Source organism: Microcebus murinus, chromosome 3 (assembly GCF_040939455.1).
Source record: "Microcebus murinus isolate Inina chromosome 3, M.murinus_Inina_mat1.0, whole genome shotgun sequence".
Taxonomy (NCBI): domain Eukaryota; kingdom Metazoa; phylum Chordata; class Mammalia; order Primates; family Cheirogaleidae; genus Microcebus; species Microcebus murinus.
Genome location: NC_134106.1, coordinates 85,684,009 through 85,696,480, shown reverse-complemented (window position 1 = coordinate 85,696,480; position 12,472 = coordinate 85,684,009). Strand labels below are relative to the sequence as shown.

The window sequence follows — 12,472 nt, the reverse complement described above, 5'->3', positions numbered from 1 at the left end:
AACATAGAAAACCATAAAGATGGAAGTTATCAAATTATTTGTAATCCCATTTCACAGATTGAATTTTACATATTTGGAGTGAAAGAGAGTGTGTGTGTGCATGCCTATGCATAGTCTTGCATGCATACGTACCTGTACACACGTATGTATACTTATATAATTAACCAAGATGGCCAGCATTAACTTTTGGTCAACAAGAACAATTACGCAGGTTGTTCTTAACTAGTCATTCTCTTTTAAGATGTTATCAACAGAAAGTGCTCTTGTCATTTAAAAAATAGCTGATGCAATTTCTGATAATAAATTTTCAAAGTGTAACGTAGAATATCTTCCATTTTGGATATAATTTTGAATATGCTCTGAGGAGGTGGGTGGGTGGGTCTCAAAGCTTTCTCTACCAAAGCTTCTCTAGTCCTCTGTCCCCCCATCCCGCAGGTGGCAGGTGCTGCTGACTAAGGTGCTGTGGGAAAAGGCTCGAATGGGGCCACTGAGAAATTGACGCTAAGGTGAGGATGTTTAAAATGTATTCAAGAGTAAGAACTGGTTAGGAGACTTCACTTGGAAGCGTTTAAAAATATTGTTAACTACAGAGGCGGGCTCTGAGCACTGTAATGGCCCAGTGGAGGATCTGTGAGGACAGAGGAGGCCCCACTAATAGACTGCACCTCTTATGGGAAGTGCTCGGGGACCGTGGTCTCCCAGTCTTAGCCGTGACTAGCCTTGTGTGCTGTCCTGTGATACTTAACATGAAGAGACAGGGAAAGAAGCCAGTTGCACGCACACGATCCTCATAGGTGAAAATGCAGCAGCTCTCACAATGGTCCTACTCTGGTTTCACTATATTTTTGTTTAATTGTAAAAATGAGCAGGAGAGAAACAATGCTAGGACTCAAAATAGTGAAATTACTTTCAACGCTATTATTATTTTCTCTCAGTAGATGGCACTGTTTTGAATGAATAGGGTTTGGTTGCGTTCAATTGGAAAAGTGGAATAGAATAAAGCTTCTTTAAATGAAGAGGATTGTACTGTCATCAACTCCAAAGCTTTGCTACTGAAACGGAAATAGGGTAGTAACAAAAGTATATTTTCTAGTTTCTAGACTAGCATGATCCTGTAGAAATATAACCAGAGCTCCATATGTACTTTTAAAGTTACTAGTAGTAACTTTGAAAAAAACATTGAAATAAAAGGTGAAATTACGATGAATAAAATATTTCATTTAACCCAATATATCAAAATATTCAATTTTAAACACATTTAATAAAAATTATTAATAGAATACTTTGCACTCAGATGAACACTATTTCAAGTCCCCCATACCAGTAACTAGCGGCTGCTGTATCGCACCATGCAGTCTGGCTGGGTGCTCCCCTCTTTCTCCTTTTTTTCTTCAGAAGGCGGTGATTTTTCAGAACAATTGGCCTGAACAAGAATCATGTTTTCACTTTTTTTGTTTTAGGGTAAATTGATGTGCTGAATCTGATCCTTGCCCAAATTGGGTCTCCGTCAATGCAGAGGTGACATGTACAAATACCACTTTCGGTCCTCCATGGAAGACTACATTGCCAACGTCCTACATAACTATTAGAACCTTCTGTGACATCTGCTAAGCACTGGATCCGTACTGTACTAGGCACTGATCTAAACTGCAAGAGTCATCCTTGTATTTCTAGACAAGGTGAGACTTAACTAACACATTTGCTGAGACACAGTGGGACTTGTACCTTTCTCCCTCCATTTCTCTCCATTCATCGCATTCAATTAACATTAATTGAGTTTCTAACTTCCCCCAGAAGTCTGCCAAGTGCCAAGAGTGTGCAAAAGGATAAGGTTTCTGCCCAGAAGATTACAATCTCATGGGGCAGTGGACAAGTAAGCAGACAATTAGATAGGATGGCACAAATGCTATTAAAACATGCTCAAGGTGTGATCAGAGTTAAGAAAGGGCATTCACATCTATGCAGCTTGGGGGTGCTCGTGGTGGAGGTGGGGGAGTGAGGGAAATCTCCTGCAGGGTTTGGAGTCTGAGCTGCATCATTACAGGATGAGTAGGGCTGGTGAGAAGAGGTGGAAGGTGGCAACTTCAGTGGGGTGAGGGTGCATCGTGTGGAGACCAGCATAAGCCTGTGCCCAGAGGAGTGAGAGAGTGTGCTGTGTTTGGAGAACTACAGGTAGCTGGGGTTTTCTTGGGTGTAGGGGTGAGGGTAGGATGTAGAGTGGTAAGGGGTGAACAGTGCTCGGATCATCCAAGGCCTTGAATTTCATGCTAAGGTGTTGGAGTCAATATTGAAGACTGAAAGAAGGGTTAAAGAATCCCTGTCATGGGAATGGTATGGCCAGACTTCCACTTCAGAAAGTTCCCTCTGGATTCTGCATGGAGAATCGGCATGGGAGGAGAGAAGGAGGCAGGGACAGGGAGACCTAGTCTTTGGACTTTTGCAGTGACTGCAAGAGGAATGGGGAGGGCCTGACCTATAGCAGCAGCTGTGGGGATGAATTAGCGCTATATTTGAGAGAGATTTTGGGAGCAGGATCAGAAGGAATGGGAGAGCAGTGGCGTGGAAGGGAGACAATGGGATGCAGGAGAGAAAGTGTAGATCCAGATTTTGTAGATATACAAGCTCGTGTAACTTGGGAAGCTGCATCTTCCAGAAAATGAACCCCAAAATTATACATTAACAGGTGCGCAGCCCCTCTCAGGGCCTTGAGGGGACCGTGTGCATGTGACAGCCTCAGAACTTACCCCTCAGAGTTTAGTGGTGAATCTGCCCCTACTCCCAGACAGATGGCTGGGACTACAGAGATGCAGAACACAGGAGGAGGAGGGGATTTATGGGGAAGATGACGGGGTCTGTTCTGGACTTGTTCTTGAGATATCGATAGAGCATTTATGTGGTGACGCTGCACGCACACATGTGGAGCTCAAGAGAGCTGTGGGCTGCAGATGCCCCTGGATGTCCTAAGCACGTGGGCGAAACCACAGGAGTAGTTATGCCGCCCAGGGTAGAGTAGGAAGAGAAGGGTGTGGTGCCTCTCCTTGAGCGGTGTGAGGAGGAAGAGAATTATCCAGCGGAGAGTGAGCAAGTGCGGCTCAGGGACCCGAGGAAACCAGGCAAGTGTGGTGCTCTGGGTGCCGGTCGGGAAGGGAGCTTCCAGGAGGGTTCAGCTGGTGTGGTTTTCAGGTTTGTGGCATTCACGATGCACAACATGCTTGCTCTCATGATCCAAAGAGGGTTTAAGATTTAATGTGCAAATATCTGCAGAGAGGAAACAGTATCTACAGTCTACACTGAGTTGCAAGTGACTGACACCAGCTTTTGCTTTTGGAAGTTGTTCTCTCTCCCATTGGCCATGAACCTCAGGGGCCAGAAGCAGGGTTGGTGCTATCTCAGTTCCCTGCTGAGTCTTCCAAATCCACACTCTACTACACTCCTTTGTGGCATGTGCCATTTGAATAGGCAGCCTTCTACCTCCCCGTTGCTGGGCACCATTGACACACTCCTGCTCAGTCCCCTCACACATGGAAGATGTTGAGGCCAGGCGCAGTGGCTCATGCCTGTAATCCTAGCACTCTGGGAGGCTGAGGCAGGCGGATTGCTCAAGGTCAGAGTTCAAAACCAACCTGAGCTGGGCGTGGTGGCTCACGCCTGTAATCCTAGCTCTTGGGAGGCCGAGGCGGGCAGATTGCTCAAGGTCAGGAGTTCAAAACCAGCCTGAGCAAGAGCGAGACCCCGTCTCTACTATAAATAGAAAGAAATTAATTGGCCAACTGATATATATATATAAAAAATTAGCCGGGCATGGTGGCTCATGCCTGTAGTCCCAGCTACTCGGGAGGCTGAGGCAGAAGGATCGCTCGAGCCCAGGAGTTTGAGGTTGCTGTGAGCTAGGCTGACGCCACAGCACTCACTCTAGCCTGGACAACAAAGCGAGACTCTGTCTCAAAAAAAAAAAAAAAAACAAACCAACCTGAGCAAGAGTGAGACCCCATCTCTACTAAAAATAGAAAGAAATGAATTAGCCAACTAAATATATATAGAAAAAATTAGCCGGGCATGGTGGCGCATGCCTATAGTCCCAGCTACTCAGGAGGCTGAGGCAGGATTGCTTGAGCCCAGGAGTTTGAGGTTGCTGTGAGCTAGGCTGATGCCATGGCACTCACTCTAGCCAGGGCAACAGAATGAGACTCTGTCTCGGAAAAAAAAAAAAGGAAGAAAGATGTTGACACCTTCCTTAAGGTCCTCAGCCTCAGTGCCCTCCATGGTATTGAATCAGCTGCATATTATACCACTATATTTCCTCCACAGTGGCCTCACCTCAACTCTGTGGCTGACATTGGAAGCTCTCTTTTTATAGCTGTGGTCCCTTGTATTTCCATTATATTATGGAGAAAGCCAGACATCGGTCAGGCACATGGAGTCTAGCAAATTTTATTGAAAATCTGGTCACTGAGCTGGTCATTGGCTCCATCTCTTATTCTCCTCTCAGTTTCATTCTCCATATCATTAAAACAAAATAAGAAACTCCTCCAGTCATTAGTAAGAAATTGTTTCTCCTCTGAGGTTCTTGTCTCTCACAGGTCCTTGGACACTTTCCAGGGGCCAGCAGGCACTTTCATGTCACAGATACACATAGGACCCAGACAGGATGTGAACAACGGGTGTGGGGATGGGCTTGGCTGGAGGGCTAAGTCCTACCCAGAGTCATTCAAATCTGAACCTTTTAAAAGACCATTTAGGTCAAACAGAACCAGCTGGGTCTGGTTTGTGGCTTCTTCTTCCTTGTACCTTCAGCATCTGCACCCAAAAATGTAAATGAGTTATGTTTCATTAGCACTTAGAACATTGTCTGGCCCATAGTAAGTGCTGTGTGGGGTTGGATGGATACAGCAACACAGGTTTTTATTCAACAGCCTGGAAAAATGTGCTCTTGACACTCTGGCCCTCTCAGCCCAGGGAACACAATCATTCTGGAATGCCTCCTGGCACAGTAACCAGGATCACAGCTCAGGCCCTGGGGGTGTCCAGTTTAGCCTCTTCCCTGTTACAAAGAAGGAAACTGAAATCAGAAAGGGAAAGCCACTGCCAGTCACCTCTCCCATCTAGGGCCCTCAAGTGGCAGGTAAATGTTCTCTAGATAATAGGCCTAAGGCAGCTGAAGGGGGTATAGTCATGCATTAAGCATTTATTTAATAAGTTTATAATCTGAATGCCTGTGATACAGGTTTTTCCTTAATGAATTTATAATTTTGGAGAAGATACAGGACATCTCTGAGGCAAACATAAAGCAAGAAGAGGCTGGGGCATGGTCCCTAATTTCAGGGGACACGAGGCTGTGACCTTGTAGTGTGAACTGGGCTGAGGAGCGGGGGCAGAGAGAATTACCAGGCCTGCTGGTTCAGGAGGGGCCCAGCGACGCTGCACGCTGACGTGGGACTCCTGCACAGATGTTCCGCCAGCGTGACCGGCTGTCGGGTGGGAGAAACTGTTTTCACTGAGGCCTGAGCTCACTTACCCTCCATGGCCCTGGCCGCAGAAAGAAGCAGAAAGTGACTTCTGGTCCCAACGATGTCTAGTGATGGTACGATTACAGCAGAGCACTCAGTGGGGAAGCAGCTGGATTCCAGCAGACCAAAGCTGCCTCAGTTTCCACTTTGCTGCTGTAGGACGTCAAGTCCTAGCCCCCAGTGTAATCAGACAGTGAGGAAGAGCATAAGCACTTAATGGCCTTGGGTGTCTAGGAAAAAATATTTATTTCCATGTTTTCATATTTATATTTAATATTTGCACATACGGGGTCTTTGACGACTATTTCTCACATTTTTCCTTCTATGGCTCACTCTCTTTTAAAGATCTAAATACACTTGTATCCTTTCTGATAAAATTACTATTTCTATTTCTCAGTAGAGAGGCAGAATTTTCTATATACTTTTAAATATTTCTATCTGACTCTTAGTAAAGCCAATGCCCTCTTGAGAGATAAAATGACCTTCTCAGTGTCTCTTAAATTCCCTGCTTCTCCTGTCTTATTCTCTTTAATTCCAGGGCAGGAGGAAAAAGATTAAGATGGACATATCCCTGCTGCCCTTCCAATTAAAAAAAAAAAATTCAATTGCTTTCTTAAAACCCTAAAAGCCAGAAACCGGGTGTGATTTTTCTTGCTGGTGTAGGTTGCACATTTAATCTGCCACGGTGTTGAATTATTGATGCTGTATTTCTTCTTTCTTAATTTTGTAATACTTCCTGTAAACTTGGCTTCATTCTGGGCTTTCATCCTGACTTCATGTTTTATTTTAGCCCATGACAATGATTAATAATTTAAAGTCTGCTGTTACATGTTATCAATCTCCTTCGGAGATTTTCAAGGCAACATTGACTGAAAAGAAATTCTCTCTATATTGCTGGATGTTTGTTATGGAAAGACACAGCTGCACTATTTGTCTGAAGTGTAAACACGTGAGCCATACATCAATATGGTTGCTCAGCGTGCACATATGTTAAGGTAGAGATTTAGTAGAGGTTGTTTTTTTTTTACCTAGCGGGTTTAATAAGGTTATTATGATAAAGACGGCCAAAGGGATTCATGAAAAGGCATGCTGTTTAGGAGGCTTCCACCACGAATCGTATAGTGCCAAGATAAACACCCTCTGTACTCTAAAAGAAATTGGGTTAAGAGAGAATTGTGTGCAAGATCATCTCAAGAGGTGGGAATGGCTGACAGAAATAATTGAACATTTGTGTGATTTCTAATAGCTAGAGTGGATGATGGGTAATGGAGGTGGGGAATTGGGAATATTTTTTTCACTGTAATAGACTGCATGAAAAATATTTTTTCTTTTATTTTGAAAGGGAATTAAGGTTTCTAAATTTGATGTACTTTAGCCTGACAGTTCTGCAAGAAAACAGCTTAAATATTAAAATTTCCTATGTTGAATTTATAGCTGCCAAGGAGTCACCAGCAATTTCTTTCTTCTCTTTAACGTCTACTCAAGTGGCCTCTACGTAGTTATGAAAATAACAAGAAAATCACAAGTGTTGGTGATTGTGATTGCATTCCCATGCAATTGTACCTACTGGAAGGTTGTAGTGCCAGTAAGGTTAGTTTGAGAAGCAGTCTCTTTGTGTAGGAAAGCCTGCTGGGCTTACCCACGAATGAACTCAGTGCAGCCAGAACTGACTACCTTGCCATAATGATTTTCACCTTTCTGCCTTAAAGTACCATCAAGTCCAAGGCTCAGAACTGGGAAGAAAATGCCTTTCTAGTCATTGTTCCAGTTAGTTGGCAATAATGTACATGTGTCTGCATATGTTTCGGCCAGGAAAGGCCCTGTGTTGTGAAATCATAGCATTTTGTGGTGGTCCCTACAGAAGTGTGGGGGGGCATCATTAGGGAACATTGTTAGCATAAGACACTTGTGTCTGTTGACCATTGTGTTCCCGAACCCTTGTGCAGTGCCAGGCACTGAATACATTATGTCATTTGATGATAAACAAGTGCAAAACACTTTAAACTCCTTGCAATCACTTGCTCCAGATTGGTAGCATCTCACATGAGCTTTCTTCTTTGCACTAGAAGTATTTCCTCTGGGCCAGTCTCTTGGAATTTCCACACTGCCTGCTGTCTCCCTGTGTCTTTTGCTTCATCCTCTCCAAGTCTTCTACGTGCCACACCTTGTTCTTTTGGAATAGTTATGCCAGCTTGTGCCTCACTTCCTTTCTACCCTTCTCCTCCTCCATTTTGGGCTCTTTTCTTCCTCTCTGGAATGGCAAAGCCACTGACTCTACTGGGTCCTGGGAACTCCACCATTAGCTTTATTCCTCTGCATTTCCATGTCTTGTTGGTCTTAGAGGCATTGGACATTGAGACATTGGATCTGGAAAGTACCTTTGAGATACTCCTGTTAAATCTCTTCAGTATTCCAAAGAGTACACGGGAGATTAAAGTTTCCCAGGTGGCAGAGAGCAATGCTGGAACAGAAAGAAGGAGCTGCCTTCAAGAGTTCTCTAATATAACTGGGATCTGTGGGTACAGTCTTAGCAATGGGGCCTCCTCTGCTATGCCGGATCCCAAGCAAAACCCTAATGATTTTGGGAGGCTGAAGAGGAGAAACAGAAAAGCAAAAAGTGGGGATGGGGAAGGGAAGAGACAGAGATGGAAAGGTCCTGTACAAAAGCAATGAAATCTAAAAGCCCAACTACACACATCTGGATTGTGGGCTTTTCTCATTTGCACATTGCTGTATCCTGTGATGATGGTAAAAATCATACCTGGGCTCCTGGTGTGTCTCCATTGTTGTTTAGAATGAACTGTAGAGGACGTTTTGGCCATTGTTCCATATGATCTGCTATCTAAACTCTGATTTTCTTCCTTCTCTACTTTTAATTTAAAAAAAAAAAGGTTTAACACTGATATTATGGCTTCCACTGAGCTGGGATTTAGTATTTTGGAATATGTGAGACAGGTTTCTCAAACCAGAAGACCTACACTTTTTCCCTTTACATTTTGAGTCAATCAAATAGTTGAATTTTCCATTGAACACTTGTGTAATTGTGCTCTTGACTTTTTCCAGGTATTAAAAAATAAAATGGGCCGGGCGCGGTGGCTCACGCCTGTAATCCTAGCTCTTGGGAGGCCGAGGCGGGCGGATTGCTCAAGGTCAGGAGTTCGAAACCAGCCTGAGCAAGAGCGAGACCCCGTCTCTACTATAAATAGAAAGAAATTAATTGGCCAACTGATATATATATATAAAAAATAAGCCGGGCATGGTGGCGCATGCCTGTAGTCCCAGCTACTCGGGAGGCTGAGGCAGAAGGATCGCTCGAGCCCAGGAGTTTGAGGTTGCTGTGAGCTAGGCTGACGCCACGGCACTCACTCTAGCCTGGGCAACAAAGTGAGACTCTGTCTCAAAAAAAAAAAAAAAAAAAAAAAAAAAAAAAAAAAATAAAATGATGAAAGTGAAATGCCTAAAATAAGTGTACTTTTTTAATTTTAGCGTATTATGGGGGTATAATTGTTAAGGTTCCATATATTGTCTATGCCCCCCCTTTCTCCTCAAGTCAGAGCTTCAAGCATGACCATCCCCCAAACATTGCACATCTCACTCACTGTGTTCGTATATACCCATCCCCTCCGCCCCCCTTCCACCTGCCCAACACTTGATAAATATTATTCCTATATGTCCACTTAGGTGTTGATCCATTAATACCAATTTGCTGGTGAGTACATGTGGTGCTTGTTTTTCCATTCTTGGGAAACTTCACTTAGAATGGGTTCCAGCTCTATCCAGGAAAATACAAAAGGTGCTATATCACCATTGTTTCTTAAAGCTGAATAGTATTCCATGGTATACATATACCACATTTTATTAATCCACTCATGAATTGATGGGCACTTGTGTTGTTTCCACAGCTTTGCGATTGTGAACTGTGCTGCTATAAACATTTGAGTGCAGGTGTCTTTTTCATAAAGTGACTTTTGATCTTTTGAGTAGATGCCCAGTAGTGGAATTGCTGGATCAAATGGTAGATCTACTTGTATTGCTTTAAGGTATCACCATATTGCTTTCCACAGAGGTTGAACTAGTTTGCAGTCCCACCAGCAGTGTAGGAGTGTTCCTCTCTCTCTGTAACCACGCCAACATTTATTGTTTGGGGACTTTTTGATAAAGGCCATTCTTATTGAAGATAGGTGATATCTCATTGCAGTTTTGATTTGCATTTCCCTAATAATTAGAAATGTTGAGCATTTTTTCATATGTTTGTTGGCTATTATTCTGTCTTCTTTTGAAAAATTTCTGTTCATGTCCTTTGCCCCATTTTTGATAGGATTGTTTGATTTTTTCTTGCTGATTTTCCTGAGTTCTAAATAGATTCTAGTTATCAGCCCTTTATCAGATGTGTAGCTTGCAAAACTTTTCTCCCATTCTGTGAGTTGTCTGTTTGCTCTCTTGATAGTTTCTTTGGCTGTGCAGAAGCTTTTTAATTTGGTCAGGTCCCATTTATTTATTTTTGTTGCTGCCATGATTGCCTTTGGGGTCTTCTTCATAAATTCTTTGCCTTGGCCAATGTCCAGAAGAGTATTTCCAATGTTTTCCTTTAGAATTCTAATAATTTTACACCTAAGGTTCAAGTCTGTTAGCCAGAATGAGTTGATTTTTGTGAGAGGTGAAAGGTTTGGGTCTTGTTTCAGTCTTCTACATGTGGCTATCCAGTTTTCCCAGCACCATTTATTGAATAAGGATTCTTTTCCCCAGTGTATGTTTTTGTCTGGTTTGTCGAAGATTAGTTGGCTTTATGAGGATGGTTTTATATCCTCATATCCTTATATCTGGGTTCTTGGTTCTGTTCCACTGGTCAATGTCCCTGTTCTTGTGCTAATCCCAAGCTGTTTTAATGGCTGTAGCCTTGTAGTATAGTTTGAAGTCTGGTAAAATGATACCTCCTATTTTGTTTTTATTGGCTAGGATTCATTTTGCTATACGGGGTCTTCTCTGGTTCCATATGAAGCATAAAATTATTTTTTCTAAATCTGTGAAAAATGATGATGGTATTTTGATAGGATTGTATTGACTCTGTAGGTCACTTTGGGTAGTATAGACATTTTAACAATGTTGATTTTGCCGACCCATGAGCATGGTATATTCTTCCACCTGTTTACATCCTCTGCTATTTCCTTCTTGAGTGTTTCATAGTTCTCCCTGTAGAGGTCTTTTACCTCCTTAGTTAAATATATTCCTAGGTACTTTAATTTCTTTGTTGCTATTTTGAAGGGAATTGAGTCTTTCATTTGGTTCTCGCTTTTACTATTGTTGGAGCATATGAATGCCTCTGATTTCTGTGTATTGATTTTGTATCTTGAGACTTTACCAAATTCATTTATCAATGCAAGGAGTCTCTTGGTTGAATCCTTGGAGTTTTCTAGGTATAATATCATGTCATCAGCAAAGAGTGAGAGTTTGATCTCTTCTGCTCCCATTTGGACACACTTAATTCCTCTCTCTTGTCTGATTGCTGTAGCGAGGACTTCCAGCACTATGTTGAATAGAAGTGGAGAGAGTGGGCAACCTTGTATTGTTCCAGTTCTAAGTGGGAATGCTTTCAGTTTTTCCCCATTCAGTATGATACTGGCTGTGGGTTTGTCATATATGGCTTGTATCATCTTTAGGTAAGCCCCATCTATGCCTATTTTTTTGAGCATTCTTATCATAAAAGGGTGTTGAATTTTGTCAAATGTTTTTTCTGTGTCTAATGAGAGGATCTTTGTTTTTGGTCTTTGTTTTTGCTTCTGTTTATATGGTGAATTACATTTATAGATTTGCATATGTTGAACCATCCCTGCATCCCTGGGATGAAGCCCACTTGGTTGTGATGGATTATTTTTCTTGACAAGCACCTGGATTTGATTGGCTAGGATTTTGTTGAGAATTTTTGCATCTATATTCATAAGGGATATTGGTCTGCAGTTTCCTTTTTTTGTTGCATCCTTTCCTGGTTTGGGTATCAGGGTTATGTTCACTTCATAAAATGTGTTGGGGAGGATTCTATCCTTCTTGATGTTGTGGAATAATTTCTGCAGGATAAACACCAGTTCTTCTTCGTAGATGTGGTAAAATTTGGGTGTGAAACCATCTGGTCCAGGAATTTTATTTTTAGGAAGGTTTTTATTTGCTGTTTCAAGTTCAGTACTTGATATTGGTCTGTTCAGGAGTTCTATTTCTTCCTGGTTGAGCCTAGGGAGGCTGTGTGTTTCAATCCTTAGTCCTACAGTGAAAGATTCTGCTGGTTAATAATACCTGCCTGAAACTTTATGCCCTGATAATTTTTCATAATTAAGAAACATTTTTTTACTGTTTTCTATATTTTGTTTTTCTTATAATCTAGGTATCCAGCAGGTATTTAAATCTTCATTGTTTATTAAGGTCTTCCTTAGGATTTTAGGTCTTTTTTTATGAGAAGAAATCATAAAATTAAATTGAATAATTTATATACACTTTGGCAATGCATCACACATTTTAAAAACCTGATCTGGATATTTCGGCTTCCACTCATTTACAGGTCTTACATGTCAGATGATTTCACCTCTCTTCTATTGAACAGATGTTGCCACTCAGGGAAAAAAAAAAAACCCATCTGTGTGTTATTGTAAGTATGCTCTGGAGACTTCAAAGTACTTTATTTGGATGTAAGAATCTGGCTCTCAGAGCTCAGAAACAAAGTACATTAGTCCTGCTATAAATTTAAAGCTTTATAGAATGAAAGATGTTGAAATTTTTACTTACCAAGAGGATTTTTGATATCCCTCTGTACAGGTATGAGTAATCCCAGGGTACATGATAGCTGATGTATTTTAGGATATGTTGACAATTCTTCCTCATCTAAGCCCACTGAATGGCTTTAACCTTAAGGGTAAAGCTTTAGCTAATTCCTTGTTGTGTACTGAGTGGCTTTGGACAGTTTCTTCTTCAATTAATAA

At 42.0% G+C, this 12,472-nt stretch overlaps 1 long non-coding RNA gene across 1 annotated transcript in view; it reads left to right on the top strand.

Moving 5' to 3' along the window:
• Positions 1-1,469: 1,469 nt before the first annotated feature.
• Positions 1,470-12,472, top strand: part of LOC142869983 (uncharacterized) — a 46,445-nt gene continuing 35,442 nt past the window's right edge. Inside the window, exons 1-2 of the long non-coding RNA XR_012918510.1 lie at positions 1,470-1,679; positions 12,055-12,141. This is a non-coding gene — a long non-coding RNA (uncharacterized LOC142869983). The remainder of the gene's footprint in view (positions 1,680-12,054; positions 12,142-12,472) is intronic.